General features: G+C 46.5%; 1 long non-coding RNA gene across 1 annotated transcript; it reads left to right on the top strand.

Moving 5' to 3' along the window:
• The first annotated feature begins 7543 nt into the window (after positions 1-7543).
• LOC116983766 lies at positions 7544-11170 on the top strand. Its single transcript, XR_004414808.1, has 2 exons — positions 7544-7635; positions 10933-11170. It is a non-coding gene; the product is annotated as an uncharacterized LOC116983766 (long non-coding RNA).
• The last annotated feature ends 2741 nt before the right edge of the window (positions 11171-13911 follow it).

The following is a 13911-nucleotide window of genomic DNA, read 5'->3' as shown; positions in this document are numbered from 1 at the left end:
TGTCCCGCTGAGTATTAGTATCATTACTAATGTATTAGAATGTTACTGCAGACGAGTTGCTGCCTTACAGTGGCAGAGACCCAGGTTTGATCTTAACTATGGGTGCGGTCTGCATGGTGTTTGTTGTATGTGACCGTGTGGGTTTTCTCCAGGTGCTCCGGTTTCCTCCCACACTCCAAAGACTTGCGGGTTTGTAGGTTAATTGGCTTGGTAAAATTGCAAATTATCCCCAGTGTGTGTAGGAAAGTGCTAGTGTACGGGGATCGCTGGTCAGCACGAACTCAGTGGGCCGAAGGGCCTGTTTCCAGGCTATATCTCCAACCTAAACTTGGTATGTGTGAGTATTCTGTGTGCATATAGTGATTCTCACCTTTAACATAGAAACATAGAAAATAGGTGCAGGAGTAGGCTATTCGGCCCTTCGAGCCTGCACCGCCATTCAATATGATCATGGCTGATCATCCAACTCAGTATCCTGTACCTGCCTTCTCTCCATACCCCCTGATCCCTTTAGCCACAAGGGCCACATCTAACTCCCTCTTAAATATAGCCAATGAACTGGCCTCAACTACCTTCTGTGGCAGAGAATTCCAGAGATTCACCACTCTCTGTGTGAAAAATGTTTTCCTCATCTCGGTCCTAAAAGATTTCCCCCCTTATCCTTAAACTGTGACTCCCTTGTTGCATTTCAGACCCCTTGCCTGACCCCTTTGCTGCATTTCAGAGAGATTTGAACATTGAAGCGTTTGAGGGCTTCCAAAATTAATTGTTGCAGGTACAATATAAATAAAGGCAGGTGTTTTTCATATGAGAGACACAACATGGAGATATACTCCAGCATTTTGTGTATTTCCCTGGTAAACCAGCATCTTGTTCCTACTGCTGCACGTGATAGTGGGTTGCTACTGTTGTTTAGAGACAAAGGTTCAGATTCAGATTCAACTTTATTGTCATTGTGCAGTGTACAGTACAGAGACAACGAAATGCAGTTAGCATCTCCCTAGAAGAGCGACATAAATATCAGCAATAAATAAATATATTTACGTACATACATATTTTTTCCTGGTGGGAGGAGTGTCCGGGGGGGGTGGGGGTGATTGGCAATCACTGAGGTACAGTGTTGAGTAGTGTAACTACTAGGGAAGTGCAGATGCTGGTTTACAAAAAGACACAAAGTGCTGGAGTAACCCAGTGGGTCAGGCAGCATCCTTACTTGCTGTTTACGCTGGCATTATTGCCTGCTGCAATTATTGAACAGTCGTTTGAAACTGAAGTGTAGCTGAAAGAAATTAACTTTAATTTAACGAGCAACAATGACTTTAGTTAGCTCGTTAGTAATTAACTAGCACTAATCACTAATCAGGTGACATGAACAGCTTTTGGCAACCTTGGTCTCCATCTTGTTGTAAACATTTCAGCACTTTGTGTCATTTTGTAAACCAGGATCTGTAGTTGGAGACAATACCACCGATCCCATCATGTAAGTAGATGAAACTTGGATTTGCAGATGCTGGTTTGCCGGTGAAAGACACAAATGCTGGAGTAACTCTACAAATGCTGGTTTCCCAGAGAAAGACATAAGATGCAGATAAAATTGCTGGAGTCGGTCTGAAGAAGGGTTTCGGCCCGAAACGTTGCCTATTTCCTTCGCTCCATAGATGCTGCCGCACCCGCTGAGTTTCTCCAGCAATTTTGTCTACCTCCGATTTTCCAGCATCTGCAGTTCGTTCTTGAACAAAGACACAAGATGATGTCTTTGGTACAAACCAGCGTCTGCAGTTCCTTCCGATTACATAAAGAATGCATTTTTGTTGCTTGAGCAAAACACAAACTGCAGATTTGTTTTAAGTGGAGGCCAAGTCAGTGGGTATTTTTAAGGCAGAGATAGATATTCTTGATTAGTACAGGTGTCGGGGGTTATGGGGAGAAGGCAGGAGAATGGGGTCAGGAGGGAGAGATAGATCAGCCATGATTGAACGGCGGAGTAGACTTTAGTTTAGAGATACAGCGCGGAAACAGGCCCTTCTGCCCACCGAGTCAGTACTGACCAGCGATCCCCGCACACTAACACTATCCTACACACACTAGGGACAATTTACACTTATACCAGGCCAATTAACCTACAAACCTGTGCATCTTTGGAGTGTGGGAGGAAACCAAAAACCTCAGAGAAAACCCACGTGGTCACGGGGAGAACGTACAAAGTCCGTACAGACAGCACCCGTAGTCGGGATTGAACCCGGGTCTCCGGCTCTGCACGCACTGTAAGGCAGCAACTCTACCGCTGTGCTGCCCCTATTGATGTGCTGCATGGCCTAATGCTGCCCGATCACTTATGAACTTATCTGCGGTGAAATGTTTTCTCTCTCTCTTTGTAAATGACTGCAACTATTTCCACTTGTGGTCAAGGCCTGTATTTATCTCCAGCTTGAGGTTAGTGAAGATACTGAGCTTGCTCCCATTTGGCTTTGAGTAAATTGTATCTGAGGTTGATCCCACTTGAAAATATCTAACTATTTTAATGACCTAAAGCAGTCGGACTGACAGTGGAAAAAAATATATATTTTCAGCGCTCCCAATTGAAATCGGCAACAGGACCGTATTGACTTACCAACAAACCAGAGGGGGTGCAAGTGGGCTGTACCGAGCGGGGAGCTTTAGGACTCCCATGTGTACAGCGTTGTCCTTCGAGCCGAGCCGGGACCCTGTGGTGATTCGTGAACAAATCGAACTATATCTCTTCAGAGTTGGGGATGATGCTCAGTGTCTGAACCAAGTGCCCTTTGGCCCGGTGAACTGTAACGCACCACTTCAAGAGAACGTAGCTTACAGGTAAGGAAGTTGAATTTTATTGACAGATTAATTTTGTAAAGGTGAAACGACCGTGTGAGGTAATGCCGGAAATATATTGAAACATAGAAAATAGGTGCAGGAGGAGGCCATTCGGCCCTTCGAGCCAGCACCACCATTCATTGCGATCATGTCCCCTATCATTAACCAGTGCCTGCCTTCTCCCCATATCCCTTGACTCCACTAGCCCCAAGAGTTCTATCTAACTCTCTCTTAAATCCATCCAGTGACTTGGCCTCCACTGCCCTCTGTGGCAGGGAATTCCACAAATTCACAACTCTCTGGGTGAAAAAGTTTTTTCTCACCTCAGTCTTAAATTACCTCCCCTCTATTCTAAGACTGTGGCCCCTGGTTCTGGACTCGCCCAACATTGGGAACATTTTTCCTGCATCTAGCTTGTCCAGTCCTTTTATAATTTTATATGTTTCTATAAGATCGCCTCTCATCCTTCTAAACTCCAGTGAATACAAGCCTAGTCTTTTCAATCTTTCCTCCTATGACAGTCCCGCCATCCCATGGATCAATCTCGTGAACCTACGCTGCACTGCCTCAATCACAAGGATGTCCTTCCTCAAATTAGGACACCAAAACTGTACACAATACTCCAGATGTGGTCTCACCAGAGCCCTATACAACTGCAGAAGAAGAACTGCATTAGTGGCCAATAGCTCAACGTGCTGAAGGCTTGATTAGTATCAAAGGCAATTTGGCTTTAACGGAGGTTAAATGGATATTGGGAGACCGTGTGCCTGGAACGTGGAACAGTACAGCGCAAGAACAGGCCCTTCAGCCCACAAACTCTTGCCTGCCTGTACATAGTCCGCACCCATTTGACTACCCAAAAGAATATTAAATGGTGCTATCTTGCCTGCCTCCATCTCCACCCCTAGCAGTGCATTCCAGGCATTTTTCTACAGAGTTTAAAAGAGTGAGGTGGGACCTCATTGAAACTTAACGAATGGTGAAAGGCCTGGAAAGAGTGGATGTGGAGAGGATGTTTCCACGGTCATTAGTGTTAGAAGCAGAATTAGGCCATTTGGCCCATCAATTCTACTTTGTCATTTCAATCATGGCTGTGATCTCCCTCCTAATCCCATTCTCCTGCCTTCTCTCCATAATCCCTGACAACATACAATAGACAATAGGTGCAGGAGTAGGCCATTTGGCCCTTCAAGACAGCACGGCCATTCAATGTGATCATGGCTGATCATCCACAATCAGTACCCCGTTCCTCCCTTCCCCCCAGTAATACTGACACCCGTACTAATTGAGAATCTAGTGGGAGAGTCTAGGACCAGAGGCCACAGCCTCAGAATAAAATGAAGTACCTTTTAGAAAGGAGATGAGGAGAGATTTCTTTAGTCGGAGGGTGAAGAGTCTGTGGAATTAATTGCCACAGAAGCTGTGGAGGCCAAGTCGATGGTATTTTTAAGGCGGAGATTGACAGATTATGAATTAGCGCGGGTGTCGGGAGTTATCAGGAGAAAGCAGGAGAATGGGTTTGAGAGGGACAGATAGATTAGCCATGATTGAATCACAGAGTCGACGGCCTAATTCTGCTCCTGGAACATCTGAAATTATCAATTAGCCAAACCATTTCATGGAGGGATTCATTTTGTGGGAAAAAAAAAACACATGGGGCCCAGTTATGGATGTAGACTAGAGACAACTTGGTTGCAAATGATCTAGATGCTGTTTTGAAAGGGAATCCCTTCATGTAATACAGGAAGGAACTGCAGATGCTGGTTTACACTGAAGGTAGACACAAAATGCTGGAGTAACTCAGCGTGCCAGGCAGCATCTCTGGAGAGGAGGAGTGAAAGTCTGAAGAAGGGTCTTGACCCGAAGCGTCACCCATTCCTTCTCTCTCAGCACCTGTCCCGCTGAGTTACATCAGCATTTTGTGTCTAACCTCCATGTAGAGGCCCTAGCTGTGTGCTCACCCTACAAAAACGTGGTGGAGAGAGAGTGGGCAGCCACGGCGCATCCAGTGGCCAGTTGTACGGGTCTATGGACCTCATAGTGTCTTGGGGTCACACAACATACAGCGCAGAAACTGGGCCTTCAGCCCACCGAGTCCACACCGACCAGCCATCCACACACATTAACACATGCCTGCCTCACACACCAGGGACAATTTACACTTATACCAGGTATTACAGCCCACAAGCCTGTACGTCTTTGGAGTGTGGGAGGAAAACGACGATCTCGGAGAAAACCCACGCAGGACACGGGGAGAACGTGCAAACTCCGTTCAGACAGCACCCGTAGTCGGGATCAAACTCGGGGTCTCCGTTGCGGTGTGAGGCAGCAACTCTAAGTTGGTGGAGCTGTGTATTGTCCTGCACTTGCCCTAACGTTCGTGTGTTGTAACACTGCAGGTTCAAATACGCTGTGCTGAACTCCTCCACAAACATCATTTTAAATGAAACGCAATGGTCCGATCCCATCCCCCTCCTACGCGGTGAGTGGACGTCAATCTGCATCTGCTTCCGTTCAGCGTTCAATACCGTGACCTGGTCACTTTGTGTTTTAAGAATCTTTCAGCATGGATCAGTACAGCTTTGAGCCTTTCTGCCCACAATGTCCGTGCCCAACATGATGCCAAGTTCAACTCCTCTTCTCTACTTGGATGTGATTTATTCCCTGCATATCCACGTGCTTGTCTAAAAACCTCTTAAATACCACTATCATATCTGCCTGCACCACCACCACCACCACCCTTGGCAGCATGTTCCAAGCACCCATCCTTCTCTGAGTAGCTTAAAACATTGCCCTGTAACATCTCCTTTAAACTCTGTTTCCCCCCCCCCCCCTCTCTTTAAAGCTATTTCCTCTGGTCTTTAACATTTCCAGTCTAAAGGGAAAAAGTTCTGATTGTCTAGCCTATCTATGCCACTACTGATTGATATAAGGTAGACACAAAATGCTGGAGTAACTCAGCGGGTGAGGCAGCATCTCCGGAGAGAAGCCAGGAATGGGCGACGTCACCCGTTCCTTCTCTCCGGTGATGCTGCCTGTCCCGCTGAGTTACTCCAGCTTTTTGTGTCTATCTTTGGGTGTGGAGTACGCCTTGGCATCATGTTCAGTACCGACATGGTGGGCTGAAGGGCCTGTTCTTGTGGCTGGACTTGTTCTGTGTTCGATTGGCCACTCTTAGTACGTGTTGTCTAATTTAACCCTTTCTTGCCTGCAGTCGCTGACTTTCCCCTCATTGACACGTGGCCTGGAGCAAGGACGGGGGGAATGGTGGTGATCACAACTATCCTTGTCATCCTTCTCTTTCTTCTCCTGTGCGGCTATGCTACTTTGCTGGTTTATGCCTGTTGGTGAGTATTGTAGATGGAGCACAAGTGTCATAATTGATATGCTGTAGAGAGATACAGTGTGGAAACAGGCCCTTCGGCCCAACTTGCCCACACCGGCCAACAATGTCCCAACTACGCTAGTCCCACTTGCCTGCGCTTGGTCCATATCCCTGCAAACCTGTCCTATCCATGTACCTGTCCAACTGTTTCTTAAATGTTGGGATAGTCCCAGCATCAACTCTACCTCTGGCAACTTGCTCCATACACCCACCACCCTTTGTGTGGAAAAAGTTACCCCTCAGATTCCTGTTGAATCTTTTCACCTTGAACCTATGTCTTCTGATCCTCAATTCGCTAACTCTGGGCAAGATATTCTGTGCATCTACCCGATCTATTCCTCTCATGATTTCTGTACACCTCTATAAGATCACCCCTCATCCTCCTGCGCTCCAAGGAATAGAGACCCAGCCTGCTCAACCTCTCCCTATAGCTCACACCCTCGAGTCCTGGCAACATCCTCGTCAATCTTCTCCGAACCCTTTCCATCTTTCCTTTAACGTGGTGGCCCAGAACTGAACACAATACTCTAAATGTGGACTCACCAACGCCTTATACAACTGCAACATGACCTCCCAACTTCTATACTCACCTGTTTAAACTCCAAGCTGTTTCTGAAAGCTAATATGTAGAACTTGCACTTTTTAATTATGTTTGGTTTAATTACTTGCTCTTTGGGACCTTTTTAGTAAATTCAGATTCAACTTTAATTGTCATTGTCTGTGTACAGTACGGAGACAACGAAATGCAGTGTATTTTTGATAAAACTGCAAGTGAATAGCTGGTTATCATTGGTTGTCAGTAAGAGTTTAGAAAGATGGGGGGGTTGGGAGGGGGGGGGGGGCTTTTCATTGAAACTCATCGAATAGTGAAGGCCTGGAGATAGCACCTGGAGAAAACCCACGTGGTCACAGGGAGAACGTACAAACTGCATACAGACAGCGCCCGTAGTCAGGATCGAACCCAGGCCTCTGGCGCATCAAGGCAGCAAATCTCCTGCTGCGCCCGAAACGTTTGAACTTTGTTTCAAGAGTTTTTTTTAAGCGCTCGGTAAAATGTCTGCAAAGTGTAACAGTAACTGTAGGTCGGGGGGAGCTTCCGCTGCACTTCTGAAGATTAGCTGTCGGTTTCAAGCCATGCATTTAATACAAGTGCTCCTCATGCTGGCTCTCTGCTTTAACTTCTAGCCTGAAGGAGGAGACCCTGGCCATAGAACAGCAGCCCGTTCCAAGGGTCTACACCACCCATCGGAAAAACTTCGGCTTTGACGATGTTCTCCAAAAGGAAGGACTGAAGCCCGTTGCCCCGCGGTCTTCTGAACCAGCGCATGCCCCGCAGTCTTCTGTACCAGCACATTATCAAGCAATCGATGCTGCATCTCAAGCTCCAGTATATGAACACTAAACACAAAATCCAAGGCGTAAGTCTATGCTTTATCCCGTTTGTTGCTGGTGTACTTTGGGGTTTTGTGTTGGGAAGCTCCAAGTTGGAGGTCGGGGTAAATAATCTCTAGATGGTTTAAGAGAAATCTCAATTATATACACAGCATATAATGCACTTTCAATCCTCTGTGTTTCGCTTTCAATCTACTGCCCTGGGCCTGTACTCGCTTGAGTTTAGCTGATTGAGGGGGGGGGAGGGGGGGGGTGGTGGTGTAGGAACCTCATTGATACTTACCGAATACTGAATAGCCTGGATAAGGAGGATGTGGAGAGGATGTTTCCACGGGCGCAGGAGTCTAGGACTGAAGATCACAGCCTCAGAATAAAAGGACCTACCTTTGTCAACATAGAAATATGGAAAATAGGTGCAGGAGTAGGCCATTCAGCCCTTCAAGCCAGCACCACCATTCAATATGATCATGGCTGATCATCCCCAATCAGTACCCCATTCCTGCTTTCTCCCCGTATCCCTTAATTCCGTTAGCAAAGGAGATGAGGAGGAATTTCTGTAATTAGGGGGCGGTGAATGTGTGGAATTCATTGTCACAGGTGGCTGTGGAGGCCAAGTCAGTGGATATCGTGCAGATTGAATGTTTCTTGTGTGTTGGGAGTTTTGGGGAGAAGGTGAGAGAATGGGGTTGAGAGGGAAAGCTAGATCAGCTGTGATTGAATGTGGTAGAAGACCTGATGGGCCGAATGGCCTAATTCTGCTCGTAGAACCTGTGAGCTTAATCCACATTCCTGCAAAGTTACATTTTGTTATTTAAAGAATCTGCACGTTTGCAGTTTCCTTTGAAACTTAAATATTTCAGTTATTGAAACCTGAAGATGGGTTGGATTTTTCTAATTCTCTTAACGTTGGTCATTTGGCTGTTTGCCAAATGCCGCTCAGCTGCTCGAGCTGCTGCCTGTCGGCTCCAGGGAGCTGGGCTTGATCCTGGCCTTGTGCACTGTCTTGTGTGGAGTTCACTCCTCGCCTCCTGGGTCCTCTGGTTTCCTCCCACATCTCAAAGACATGCTGGTGGGCAAGTTGGTAATTTGGTCCTTGTAGGTGGGGCGAGGGGAGATGATGGGAATGTGGAGAGAATGGGGTCCTGGGAAAATTGGAGATGGGGGAGGGGAGTCATCGGAAGTTCGGGAGCCTTCTCTGTAACCGGATTATTTTGGTATTTGGGTGGTTAGTGAGTGCAGCCAGTAGATTTGGACTATCTTGGGGTGCAGGGGACGGGCTGACTTTATACATGATGTTTATTAACAGATGCTGGAGGAGATTAGTGCGGGTGTCGGGGGTTATGGGGGCGAAGGCAGGAGAATGAGGTTTTATAGGGAAAGATAGATCAGCCATGATTGAATAGCAGAGTAGACTTGATGGGGCCGAATTTTGCCTCCATGACTTAGTGTGAACATAGAAAACATAGAAAATAGGTGCAGGAGTAGGCCATTCGGCCCTTCGAGCCTGCACCGCCATTCAATATGATCATGGCTGATCATCCAACTCAGTATCCTGTACCTGCCTTCTCTCCATACCCCCTGATCCCTTTAGCCACAAGGGCCACATCTAACTCCCTCTTAAATATAGCCAATGAACTGGCCTCAACTACCTTCTGTGGCAGAGAATTCCAGAGATTCACCACTCTCTGTGTGAAAAATGTTTTTCTCATCTCGGTCCTAAAAGACTTCCCTCTTATCCTTAAACTGTGACCCCCTTGTTCTGGACTTCCCGAACATCGGGAACAATCTTCCTGCATCTAGCCTGTCCAACCCCTTAAGAATTTTGTAAGTTTCTATAAGATCCCCCCTCAATCTTCTAAATTCTAGCGAGTACAAGTTCATGTTTAAGAAGGAACTGCAGATGCTGGAAAAATCAAAGGTAGATGAAAATGATTTGATTTAATTTATAGTCATTGTCTTCAATGAAGAGGCAGCGAAATTATTTTTCCTTTACAGTCCTGCAAAAATACTAAGATAAAAAAATCCCACAGAACACACTAGTCCATAACACAAACATACCCACAGCAGCGCCAAAGTTCCCCACTGTGAGGGGAAGGAACCAAAGTCCAGTCATCCTTCTCACCGATTTTCCCCAACGTTCACCCTTGGTCGGGGCCTCGACCCGAAAGGTCACCTGTTCCTTCGCTCCGTAGATGCTGCCTCACCCACTGAGTTTCTTCAGCATTTTTATCTACCTCTACAGTATGATCATAGTATGTTGTGCAAAACTTCTCGACTTGTTCTAAAGCTAATCCTGGTTGAGTACTTGAAGTAATTCCTGGTTCTCGGCCTTGTAATTGTCGTTGAGGGTGCGTTGGAATCTAACGTAGTCATTACTGAAATAATGGGTTATAAAACCAGCTCCAAAGTGGAGCCGAGGTGGAATGTCTTTAGCCAAGGGCAATGAATCTCTGGAATGTATTGCTGTAAACAACTGTACAGGGCAAGTCATTGGGTATTTTTAAAGCAGACATTGGTCCCCGACTAGTAAGTGTGTCAGATTATGGGGAGAAGACAGGAGAATGGGTTGGAGAGGGAAAATAAATCAGCCGTGACCAAATGGTGGAGAATACTCAATGGGCCAATTGGCCTAATTCTGCTCCTGTCATATGGCCTTGCGGAAAATTCTACAAAATCCATATAGGTTAAATATCATTTTCCTAAATCTTAGCCGGAAGAGTTGGAAGTGTAATCCCTTTACACCAGCTAAATCATTTGGTGAAATGTAAGCTGGCTGTAGCTGGCTGTAGAGTGGAGGTTTACTGCTCTTCAGTTCCAAGAAATAATTCAACATCATCCAAACTGTGGCAGCGTGCTGCTGGCAATGGTATTTCAATATGTGTGGTGGAGATAGTTAAGCTTGGAGATACAGTGCGGTAAACAGGCCCTTCAGCCCACCGAGCCCGTGCCTGCCGACCGGTGATCTCTGTACGCCAGTTCTATGCCGCAGACTTGGGACAATTTACATCCGTACCAAGCCAATTAACCCACAAACCCGTGCGTCATTGGAGCGTGGGAGGAAACTGGAGATCCTGGAGAAAATTCACGGGGAGAGCGTACAAACTCTGTAGAGACCAGCGTGTAGTCGGGATGGAACCCGGGACTCTGGCGCTTGTAAGGCAGCAACTCTGATGCCGTGACGCCCGACTGTGTGTCCAATTTTGTGGATAATCATTTTTTTGTGGGGCGGGTAGAGAAGATGGGGGAAAATGTCACGGGATGGGATTTTATTGGAACACTGGGATTAAGTGCAGTTTCTAATCCCCATTTTCCTGCCGCTCCAGGGTCGCCGTTATAGACTGAAGACGTGACTCTGCAGAACGGCGGAGAGATGAACGCTGATAAACAACAAGGTTTCCTTATATTCTTCCAGGCTGCACCACATAACTGGGACACAAAGTTGGTTTTACAAATCATGGTGAATGTATGGGGGGGGGGGGGGGGGATAAATTCTAACTGATTTGGTTACACTTTTTTTTATCATTGACTTGCATTGTTGAAATAAACTACTTTGTCACTTGGGTTGGTGTGTTTTGCTTTCATTTCCTTCCTCCCTCCTTCCTTTCTTCAGACTGAAGAAATGCCCCAACTTGAACTGTCCATGTTCTCCTGAGATGCCTGTGCAGGAAGGGACTGCAGATGCTGGTTTAAACCCAAGATCAACACAAAGCTGGAGTAACTCAGCGGGATGGATGATGTCTCTGGAGAAGGGTCTCGACCTGAAACGTCACCTGTTCCTTCTCTCCAGAGACGCTGCCAGACCCGCTGAGTAACTACAGCACTCTGTGCCGCCCTGTGTAAACCAACATCCACAGTTCCTTCTTTCCAATAGCATCTCCCAGTTCTGAACCAGTTGGTGGTAGCCCAGTTTTGTGAGTACAGTGGAGAAACAGGCTGTTTGACCCAGCTCATCCATGCTGATCAAGATGCCCCAGCCATGTTCTCCAGAGATGCTGCCTGTCCCGATGAGTTACTCCAGCATTTTTTCTCCTTTTTGTATATGACCAGCATCTGCAGTTCCTTCCTGCACATTTTGTCTACCCCATCTTATGTCAGCCCTATCTGCCCACATTTGGCCCTCATCTCTCTATAAATATTTCCTCTCCATCAACCTGCCTGAATGTCCTGTAAATGTTGTTCTAGAGGGCCTGTCCCACTGTACGAGCTAATTCAAGAGTTCTCCCGAGTTTCCCCTGATTCGAACTCAGAGAATTAAGGGCCTGTCCCACTGTACGAGCTAATTCAAGAGCTCTCCCAAGTTAAAAAAAAAATCAAACTCGTGGTTAGCACGTAGAATGTACACGGAGCTCGGGACGTCTCTAAGCGGCTCGTAACGCTAACGGCAGGTACTCGGGGAAACGTGGTAAGCTCGTGAAGACTCGTGAAGATTTTTCAACATGTTGAAAAATGTCCACGAGAGCCCCGAGTACCTACGAGCGGCCATTACCGTAATTCTCCGAGTTTGAATCCGGGGAAACTCGGGAGAACTCTTGAATTACCTCGTACAGTGGGACAGGTTGTAATTCCTAGACTCCTCCATGTGTAGGGATTTGTAGAAAGAGTTGCATCTTCTTTGCTGCAGGAGCTTTCGATGCTTGCACCGTTCCTGCTCAAAGTCTGTTGGATCTCTAACTCCCAGTTATGTTAAAATGTCAACACGACTCTTCCTCTCTCAGGTTATGTCTTTGATCTGCTGAATATTTTCAGCGCTTGTGAGTATGAAAACTCAGTTTGGTGAACTGCTCCCTCTGCTGGCTGTGCCCTAAAGGTTCAGTTTAGAGATACAGCGTGGAAACAGGCCCTTCGGCCCAACACGTCCATGCTGACCGACGATATTCCCTGTGCACCAACACTATCCTACACACTCGGGACAATTTACAATGATACCAAGCTGAATAACCTACAAACTCATTTTTATTCTCTGGCTTTCGACACTGGCTGAGACATTGCTCCTGTTCTTAGTGCTTTTAATGTCTTTTCATTGTTACTGTTTTTTAGTCCTTCGTTTTACGGTTTTTAATGGTTTGTAATAACTTTTTGTCCATGAGTTCTCATGTACAGCACTTTGTGGCAACTGCGGTTGTTTAAAGTGCTTTATAAATAAAGTTATTATTATTATTATTATTATTATCTTTGGACTGCGGGAGAAAACCCGGTCGGTCACGGGGAGAACGTACAAACTCCGTACAGACTGCACCTGTAGTCTGGATCTGTACTGCTGTTTCTGGGGGTTGTACCTTATGGCAATAATCTTACTGATCTGGTCACTGTACCTCGTGCAGATGACAACAAAGAAACATTGAGACTCCAGAAAGCTTGGCAGCAATTAAGGAATGAGCACAAGCTGATACAGCCCCAAGAAATCTGGCAACGTGACTACACTTTGACAGTGTTTATAATGAAGATAGAAATAACAATGTCATGAGATTATGAGGAAATTACTGCAAAATAAAAAGTGCAGACACATTCAATAATCAGGGTGAGTTATTTCCTGGTCTTGTGTTATGGTTTAAGGTAAATGTATCATCACCAGGTTTAAAGTAAATGCCTTCAGAGCTGTGCAAAACATTTCATGAGGATATCGCAATGCCTCTTGGAGTCATAGAGTGATACAGTGTGGAAACAGGATAGTGTGGAGGAATTCAGCAGATAAAAGCAGCATTTGGTTTTGGATCAAAAGGAAGGACAACAATTGGGCTGCAAGATGAAGACAGGAGGGTATGGAACTGGGGGGGGGGGGGGGGGGTGGAACTGGGACGGCAGGTATCACCGTTGAGCCCTCTGGAGATGTTGTGGGCTTATCAATGATATGTCAAAGAAGGAGGGTGCCCACCTGATCACCCCGATGACGTACCTACCCTACCCTTCACCACTCCAATCCCACTGCAAATAGCAAGAGTGCTGACATTCAGGGATTGAAAGATCAAGAACTATTAGCTCTACAGACCTTCTGGAGGACAAGCCAGTGACTGCTGTGAGAGTGCAGCTGGCGGCAAGGGAAAGACCGTGTGTGTGTGACAGCTCCGAGAGACAGCTGACCGGAGGAAATAGACCACAACGGGGCTGTTATGGGCTAGCTACCCATAACAGCTGGCTCCGTCACCTTGTTGGGTTCACAAGAGCCACCCTCACTTGGCTACTAAAAGTTCAAAGGGAAGAATACCCCCAGAGTCTGCGAGAGCGGGGGGGGGGGGAGCATGATGACTCATCCACTGACCACCCGGTAACAAACCTTTGGAACGGACACGACATTGAATCAAGTA

The sequence above is a fragment of the Amblyraja radiata genome, chromosome 19, assembly GCF_010909765.2.
Source record: "Amblyraja radiata isolate CabotCenter1 chromosome 19, sAmbRad1.1.pri, whole genome shotgun sequence".
Taxonomy (NCBI): Eukaryota; Metazoa; Chordata; class Chondrichthyes; order Rajiformes; family Rajidae; genus Amblyraja; species Amblyraja radiata.
This window is presented reverse-complemented; position numbering and strand designations above follow the sequence as displayed.